Here is a 9,462-nt window from a genome sequence, read left to right as displayed (position 1 = left end):
GAAGGAATAACGAATCCCCTATCTAAGGGATGTCTCTAAGAATATCATTCAGAGTTTGGCAGTTACTAAGGAAACACACTTTGCTAATTAAGTAGGAGCCTTGTGACCACTGGTAGTTGATGACTCATCCAAGTGGGGGACTATTGGAATATTGTCCAATTTCATAACTAATTGGTAAGACTTACATTAATAGCAAGTTCTTTTTTGGGTTTCCATCAATGATCCAAATATTATTAGAATCTTATAGGAGAGAGGTATAAATCGTTTATTAATTATTCATGACATGATAAATTAAATAGAAACTAGTGTAGAATTAACTCAAATTGCTGTAACATCCGGATTTTCAGAGGTATTATGGTGTAGGTTAATCTTGTGATTAAAGGAGGGACTCGACGAGTTGAGGGTCCAACTCGCCGAGTCGAGTCGGGTTTCTCCCGTGGATTTAATGAGTAGACTCGACGAGTCCGAGGAGAGGGACTCGCTGAGTAGGCGCTGATTAGAGAAACCCTAATTTTCGGGGTTGGGGACCTATTTAAAGGCACTTATAGCCTCATTTGCGGCCACCCTTTCCCTGGAAGCAGACCCTGAAGGTCATTTGAGCTAGAAAGTGAGAGAGAAGTTATCTTGGGATTTTTAGTGCATCATTTGAGAAGAAGAGAAGGAGATCAAGCAAGGATCAAGAGGGGGAAAGTTGGATCCAGTGATAGATCGTCCAGAGCTTCTGAGGAAGGTAAAAGTCTGCACCTTTCTCATTATTTTGGTTAGATCTCATGTGTTCGGAATTCTAGGGCTTTTACCATCTTTGGTTCGGGACTTTGAGTAAAATGGATTAGCTAGAAGCCTAGCCCTCAGATCTGGACCTTGTGAGTGATGGGTTTTGAGCATTCTAACACTCCTATGGTGTACATGCAACCCTAGAAACCTTGGATCTATGTTTGACTATGATACATGTAAATAATTATTTTTCCAAGGTTCTTATCCTATCTAGCATGGCATGGGGAACTTGAATCAAATAAAGCTAGTAGAATTACTTACCTAGTAGTTGTAGTTGATTGCTTGGAGTTTTAGAGCCTAGCACCAATAATGTGGATGCCTCAAATGGAAGTTACAAATCACCACAAACTTGGAAACTTGAGAGAATAGTCACAAACTTCTTGAAATCGGCCCTCTTAGTTTACACACATCAACTCATCTGATTTCAAGAACCACAGCCTCCTTTATATAGTGTGGTGGATTAGGGTTACATTCATGTAAACCCTAATACGCATGTCTTTTCATTTCCATGAGATCCATGGGTTAAAGCTCCATGGAGTATCCATGGACTTTCCATGCAAGCCTAGCCCATTCCAAATAAGCATTACCCACACTATATAAATACAAGAGCCCATATTTAATTAGTCATACTTTTGATCTCTAAATTAATTCTAGATTAATTATAGATCAATACTAATTAAATAATATGATTTTATATTAATATATTAGAACTTATAATATATTAATAAATCATAACTTATACTATTCTCAAAAGATTATACTATTCTCAAAAGATTATCCGTAAATTGTTCGGGTGAAGTGCAACCCAAATGGACCATTCCGGGTCGGGTCAAGTACATACCAAATATAGTTATGGACTTAGACACTATCTCCAACGGTCTCCCACTTGGATAAGTATAATAACTATAGTTGCAAGTATGACTTCAGGAACCGATCACCAATCGTAGCTCTTAAAACTCTGTTGAACTATGAAGCGCCATTTTAGATAAGTGATCATATAATCCTCTGTTCTAGATATCAGTCGGACGAATACATGGAACATGGTCTTGCTTATTGTCCAGCATTTGTTTCCCGATTTCTGATTTGTTTGACATAGAACTTAACTGAACACATCAATTTAGTTCTGACCGGGTCCGGTACATAGGTCAAAACAAAATCATCGAGGGGCCCAGATATCGCTTCTAATTCTAGAAGGAACAGATAAACTTCGACTCATATGTTTGCTCTACTACTTGTTGAATTACACACAAAAGCACGGTTTATAACATGGAGTTACCAATGCGTTTTCGTGCAATCAATGCATAACCAACTCATAGGCAACAAATCATATCTCTAGGTTTGAAGACTTATATGATATTACCGTCTCACGATCACTCGAGATAAATTCCATGAAGTGATACAAGTGAGCGTGGGTTGAATCCAATACTCATAACTTATGAGCACTCATGAGTGTTGTAGCCCCGCTTTGTCTAACATCTTAGACCTCTACAAGCCAACCCATGACAGTCTTGATTCATATCTACTTCTAACATATGACCGACTGTGGACAGTTTGAATAATATGATATAAACCATAACATAATTATTCTGGAAGTCAAAACATGCAAAAAGAAATAATAGTAAACGATTGACAAGAGATAGCAACACTTTACTCATAAATAACAGCTTTTATTTATAATCAAATGTCAATTACATTTTACAAATTTCAAGATTATCTAACTACTAAAACAAATATCATCCTTCAGCCCTATGCTCCGAGCATGATGGAGATGCTTAGCCCGAGTCAGTCCCTTCGTGAGGGGATCTGTTGGGTTCTCATCCGATGATACCCTCTTTGCCATGAGGATTCCTTCTTCTATTTGATGTCTGATGAAGTGACATTTTTTGTCAATGTGTCTGGATCTCCCATGATCTCTTGGTTCCTTGGCTAAGGCAACCGCACTATTGCTGTCACAGAAAATCTCCATTGGCTCCTTTATAGCTGGTACAACTCCAAGGTCTCCGATGAAGTTCTTTAGCCATATAGCCTCCTTTGCTGCCTCGCTTGCTGCTATATACTCTGATTCACAAGTGGAATCAGCCACTGTCTCCTGCTTGGAACTTTTCCAAGTAATTGCCCCTCCGTTTAGAGTAAAGACCCAGCCCGACTGAGAGCGGAAATTATCCCTGTCAGTCTCAAAGCTAGCATCACTGTACCCTACAACTCTCAAGTCCTCACTGCCACCGAGGGTAAGGACCCAGTCCTTAGTCCTCCGTAGGTACTTGAGGATATTCTTTACCGCAGTCCAGTGTGCCTTGCCAGGGCTCCCCTGATACCTTCTAACCATGCTCAAAGCAAAGGCTACATCAGGTCGAGTACACGTCATAGCATACATGATCGATCCTACAGCTGAAGCATAAGGTATTCGACTCATTTCTGTTATCTCAGCCTCAGTACTAGGGCTTTGTGTCTTACTCAATCTGGCGTTACTCTGGATGGGTAACTCTCCTTTCTTGGAGTTATGCATGTTGAACCTTTTCAACACTTTGTCCACATAGGTGCTTTGACTAAGTCCAATTAGTCTTTTACTCCTGTTTCTCAAAATCCTTATCCCTAGGATATAGGCAGCTTCTCCAAGGTCCTTCATAGAGAAACACTTCCCAAGCCAGGACTTTACTTCCTGCAGGGTTGGGATGTCATTTCCTATGAGTAGTATGTCATCCACATACAGTACCAAAAAGCTGACTATACTCCCACTAGCCTTGATATTGACACGAGATTCATCTTCACTCCTTGAAAAGCCAAATTCTTTGACTTTCTCATCAAAGCAAAGATTCCATCTGCGAGGTGCCTGTTTTAATCCATAAATGGATTTCTCGAGCTTACACACTCTACTGGGGTACTCTGTACTGACAAAACCCTCTGGCTGAACCATGTAAACATCTTCAGCCAACTTTCCATTAAGGAAAGCGGTTTTGACATCCATTTGCCATATTTCATAATCATGAAATGCAGCAATGGCTAACAGAACCCTAATAGACTTAATCTTGGCCACTGGTGAAAAGGTCTCATCATAATCAACTCCCGGAGTTTGAGAATAACCCTTTGCAACCAGTCGTGCCTTATAAGTGTGTACATTACCATCCATGTCGGTCTTCTTCTTGAAGATCCATTTGCACCCAACTATCTTACGATCAGGTACATTGTCAACCAAGTTCCAACGTTGATTGTCATACATGGACTGTATCTCGCTATCCATAGCCTCTTTCCATTTAGCAGCCTCAGGGCCTGCCATGGCTTCCGTGTAGCTGTTAGGCTCATCCAGATTTACCAGTGTGTTATCACTGATAAGTGTCTCACCTTCTGCAGTAATATGAAAACCATAATAATGCTCAGGTGCATTCCTAACTCTGGTGGAACGCCTCAGAGGTATAGATTCTTCAGTCGGCTCAACAGGAGTTTTCTCCTCAGGTTGAGGGCTAGGGTTTGAGGTTCCTTCACCACTTGACTCTTGAATTTCCTCAAGGTCAATTTGCCTCCCACTGTCTCCTTGGCTCATGAATTCTCTCTCTCGAAAGAATCCTCTTCTTGCTACAAAGACCACATTATCACTGGGTCTGTAGAAGATGTAACCAAAGGATTTATGTGGGTAGCCGATGAAAATACACCTTTCGCTTTGGGGTTCGAGCTTATCGTGAGTCTCGCGTCTCATGAAAGTCTCGCAAACCCAAATCTTGATGTGGTCTAGATTGGGAACTTTTCCAGTCCACACCTCGTGAGGTGTTTTGGCAATCTTCTTTGTAGGGACTAGATTAAGGATATGGGCGGCAGTCTCTAAGGCATACCCCCAAAATGAGATTGGTAGCGAATCTCGACTCATCATGGAACGAACCATGTCCAACAAGGTCCGATTGCGCCTCTCAGCTACACCATTCAACTATGGTGTCCTAGGAGGTGTCAATTGTGAGACAATCCCACATTCCTTAAGATAGTCAAGGAACTCAGTACTAAGATACTCACCACCACGATCGGATCGAAGCATCTTAATGTTCCTGCCCAACTGATTCTCCACTTCTTGCTTAAACTCTTTGAATTTCTCAAAAGTTTCTGACTTATGCTTGATTAGGTAGACATATCCATATCTACTAAAATCATCAGTAAAAGTCACATAGAACCGATTAGCATCTCTTGTGGCGGTTCTGAAGGGTCCACACACATCCGTGTGTATGAGGTCCAACAAACCTTCACCCCTAGCACAAGTTCCAGTAAAAGGTGACTTTGTCATTTTACCAAGCAAACAAGATTCACAACTATCATCTGACTTTAGGTCAAATGACTCCAAGACTCCATCCTTTTGGAGTTGGCCATTGCGTTTCTTGCTTACATGTCCAAGACGACAATGCCATAAGGATGCTTTATCTAAGCTAGTGGAAGGGTTAATACACAATACATTATTTCTTAGATTATCTACAACAGATACAGTTTCATACACGCCATCACAAGGTAATGCTTTAAAATAAAGAACATTATTAAAGAAAGCATCAATACTACCATTATTATTAGCAAATAAAAGGTAAAACCTTGTTTATACAATGCATGAAAGGAAATAACATTTCTTGCCATTTCTGGCGAATAATAACATTTATTCAAATCTAATGTAAACCCACTATTTAGCACTAAGGAATAAACTCCTATCTTGGTGACAGGTGAAGCTTTCCAGTTTCCCATGATCAAGTTTATCTTTCCCTGCTCCACATTCTCACTTCTTTTTAGTCCCTGCAAATCACAACATATGTGAATACCACAACCTGTATCAAGGACCCAAGACTTAGAATGAGGTGAGTTATTAGACAATATAGTGTATATACCTGCATGGTTGGGTTTTACTTTCCCATCCTTCAAATCTTGCTGGTACTTTGGGCAGTTTCGCTTCCAGTGCGACTTTTCATGGCAATAGAAGCATTCAGCCTCATTAGGGTTAACAGAAGGAGTGACAAAACCTTTCTTGGTTTTGCTTGAAGAGGAGCCTTCAAGGGTCTTACCCTTGGTACCCTTAGAAGGGTTCTTTATCTTCTTCCCTTTGCCATGCCCGATTGCCAAGACATTGGCCGCAGTTGGAGTAGGAGTAGGAGTAGTAACAACCGACTTACCCTTTAGACCACTTTCGGCGGTCTTCAAGAGTCATTGAAGTTTCTTGAGGGTGACTTCTTCCTTGTTCATGTGATATGTCATGCGGAATTGATCATAACACGATGGCAAGGAGTGCAAAATGATGTCTATTGCTAACTCCTCAGGGAAGTTCACATTCAGCTTCAGTAAACGGTCCACATACCTTTGCATTTTCTGTATGTGGCCCGTGATGGGTTCACCATCCTTCATTCGGGTTGTTATCATGGAGGAGATTATTTCATATCGCTATTTACGAGCACTTTGATGGTAGCGGTCCATCAAGTCCTGGTGCATCTCAAAAGGATAATAGTCCTCATAGGACTTTTGGAGCTCGGCTGTCATGGTGGCCATCATGATGCATGCCACTTTTGTAGCATCTCTTTCATGTACCTCATATTCAGCAAGCTCTTCAGGAGTAGCAGTTGGCTCAGGTACCTTCAGCTCCTTGTCGAGAACATATTCTTTGTTCTCATACCGAGTGACCATCCTGATGTTTCTGATCCAATCTGTAAAGTTGGACCCATCAAAGATGACTCTCCCACAAAGATTCATGAGAGAGAAGGAGCTAGTAGGGTTTGAGCCAGAAGCATTGTTATTGGAAGACATCTGAAAAGAAGAGGGAATAGATTAGATTAGATATAGAGCTAGTCCTTAACAAAACACCCAAATGTAATATTAAGGCTAGGATCCAACACAATATTTTATAACTTAGAAGAGGTATGCCGTAATCTAAGCTATAAGATATTTGAAGGTAGGTGAATGACGATTCACCAATTTCCACCATGAAAAACAAAATATTTAATTAGGTTTTAATTGGTTTAGAAACTCCTAGATTCTTTGAGATTCATTGAACTTTCTTCAATGGCATGTTTCAATCTCGAGTGTGCCCTTCAAGTTTTGTGACTGGGATGCCGAGGATCACAAAACAAGGTGTGAATTAACCATGCAAATTACTTGGTACCCTTAATGTATTACCCCTCAATCGATGTGTCGGTTAACCACACACGCTCCATCGATACTATGATAAACATTAAGTCACCCTTTACCTACCTTGTTAAGTTCAAGTTAGTGTGCCGGTTAACCACACACGCTCCACTAACAACTTAAACAAAGTGTAAAGTGTAATTTCATGGATTAGCACCTTATTCACATTTTCCTAAAATAACTAAGATTGGGAATTCAATAAAGTTTAGTTACTTTAGTATTATCATTATACTTTTAATGAGAATTTATAAGTCCTTGTCCTACCCGTTCGGCTAACGACCCTCCACCGATCAAGGAAGCGGTGGTTGAGAGTGGACACCCATTAAGTTGCCATTTTATAGGCAACAACCTTATACCCCCCTTATAGACCGGCTTCGTGAATGAGGCGTACTAGCGGTAAGACGACTTGATCTTATACATATATAAATATTATTAAACTTATAATATTATAAAGTATAAGGGTTGAATTTTAACTTTTAAAATTCTAGGGGTTGGAACTAAAGTTTTTAATATGACTTTACATGTTCCAAAACTTGAGGGCAAGTTTTGTAAACTTTCAAAACTTTTCATTTCTCATAACTTGTGAGTTAATGGTTATTAAAAATGAAGACTCTTCATTTTTTGTAACCTATGTGTTCTTTTAATGGTTATTTATAAATGTGACTTTTGGTTATCCATAACTTAAAAACTAGTTATGGACTCCATTAAAACACATAAAGATCAAGAATTAATCTAATCAATTATTAGCACATAATTTCTATGATGTTCTAAACTCATATGTTTATGAATGTTCATATCAAAAATTTCAAGAATCGTAAGTACATATACAAAACTTGAAATTTTGATACGAGCTTTTGAACAAAACTTCGATCTTCAATTTTTTTTTTTTTTTTTTTTTTTTTTTTTTTGCATCAAGTATCAAATAAACAAACCAGGTTCTGATACCACTAATGGGTTTTGAGCATTCTAACACTCCTATGGTGTACATGCAACCCTAGAAACCTTGGATCTATGTTTGACTATGATACATGCAAATAATTATTTTTCCAAGGTTCTTATCCTATCTAGCATGGCATGGGGAACTTGAATCAAATAAAGCTAGTAGAATTACTTACCTTGTAGTTGTAGTTTATTGCTTGGTGTTTTAGAGCCTAGCACCAATAATGTGGATGCCTCAAATGGAAGTCACAAATCACCACAAACTTGGAAACTTGAGAGAATAGTCACAAACTTCTTGAAATCGGCCCTCTTAGTTTACACACATCAACTCATGTGATTTCAAGAACCAAAGCCTCATTTATATAGTGTGGTGGATTAGGGTTACATTCATGTAAACCCTAATACCCATGTCTTTTCATTTCCATGAGATCCATGGGTTAAAGCTCCATGGAGTATCCATGGACTTTCCATGCAAGCCTAGCCCATTCCAAATAAGCATTAGCCCACACTATATAAATACAAGAGCCCATATTTAATTAGTCATACTTTTGATCTCTAAATTAATTCTAGATTAATTATAGATCAATACTAATTAAATAATATGATTTTATATTAATATATTAGAACTTATAATATATTAATAAATCATAACTTATACTATTCTCAAAAGATTATCCGTAAATTGTTCGGGTGAAGTGCAACCCAAATGGACCATGCCGGGTCGGGTCAAATACATACCAAATATAGTTATGGACTTAGACACTATCTCCAACAGTGAGGTCCCTAGAGTCCAAAGGTCCCAACTTTATTCGTCCAAATGAGGGTTGTTGTGCTTAACACCTTAAAAAGGGCTTGTTTTGGCATTTATGCCATGCATGAACGTAAAGGTCGAGACTTTATGTGTCTCTGGTGTCTAAAAGGGCTAGATCTAGGGTTTGGAATGAGAGATCTGACTCTGGACGTCTGAATCAGGAATCAGACCGAGGGGACTCGTCGAGTCCATGAGTTGACTCGACGAGTCGGTGAGGGTTTGTCCCGATGAGCTTGAGCATGCGATAGCTCGACGAGTTGGGGGTCAACTCGACGAGCTGAGCTGGACTGTCACGAGATTTCTGAGGAAAGTAAGTGGACTCGACGAGTCGCAAGGGTGCACTCGGCGAGTCGGGTCAGACATGGACTGTTGACTCGAGTTTGACTTCTGTTGACTCTGGGGTTTGGTCAACATGAGTAATGGAGACCATGGAGGGGTAAAATGGTCTTTTGCCCAATTCAAGAGTTAGAGAATGAAGAATAGCCCTCATTTATTGGGGTCGTGTGAAGAGTATTTATTAGAGATATTCATCTTTTGTGCTAGGCGGAGGCTAGTTCGAGTTTCGGGTGCGAGAGTATTTACTTGCTGCTTGTCAGGTGAGTCTTCTCACCATACATTACCTAGAGTGGTATCTATGTGTAGACCGGAGGGTCTTATGTGCTATGTGTATGTATGAAATTATGTGCATTGTGATATATGTATGCTATATGTTGTATGGACCGGACCGGAGGGTCCAACGATATAGACCGGACCGAAGGGTCCAACGATACAGACCGGACCGAAGGGTCCAACGAGCTATGACCGGA

This window comes from Lactuca virosa, chromosome 6, assembly GCF_052849685.1.
Source record: "Lactuca virosa cultivar CGN04683 chromosome 6, Lactuca_virosa_CGN04683_v6, whole genome shotgun sequence".
NCBI lineage: Eukaryota > Viridiplantae > Streptophyta > Magnoliopsida > Asterales > Asteraceae > Lactuca > Lactuca virosa.
The sequence above is the reverse complement of the archived record's forward strand: the minus strand, read 5'-3'. Positions refer to the sequence as shown.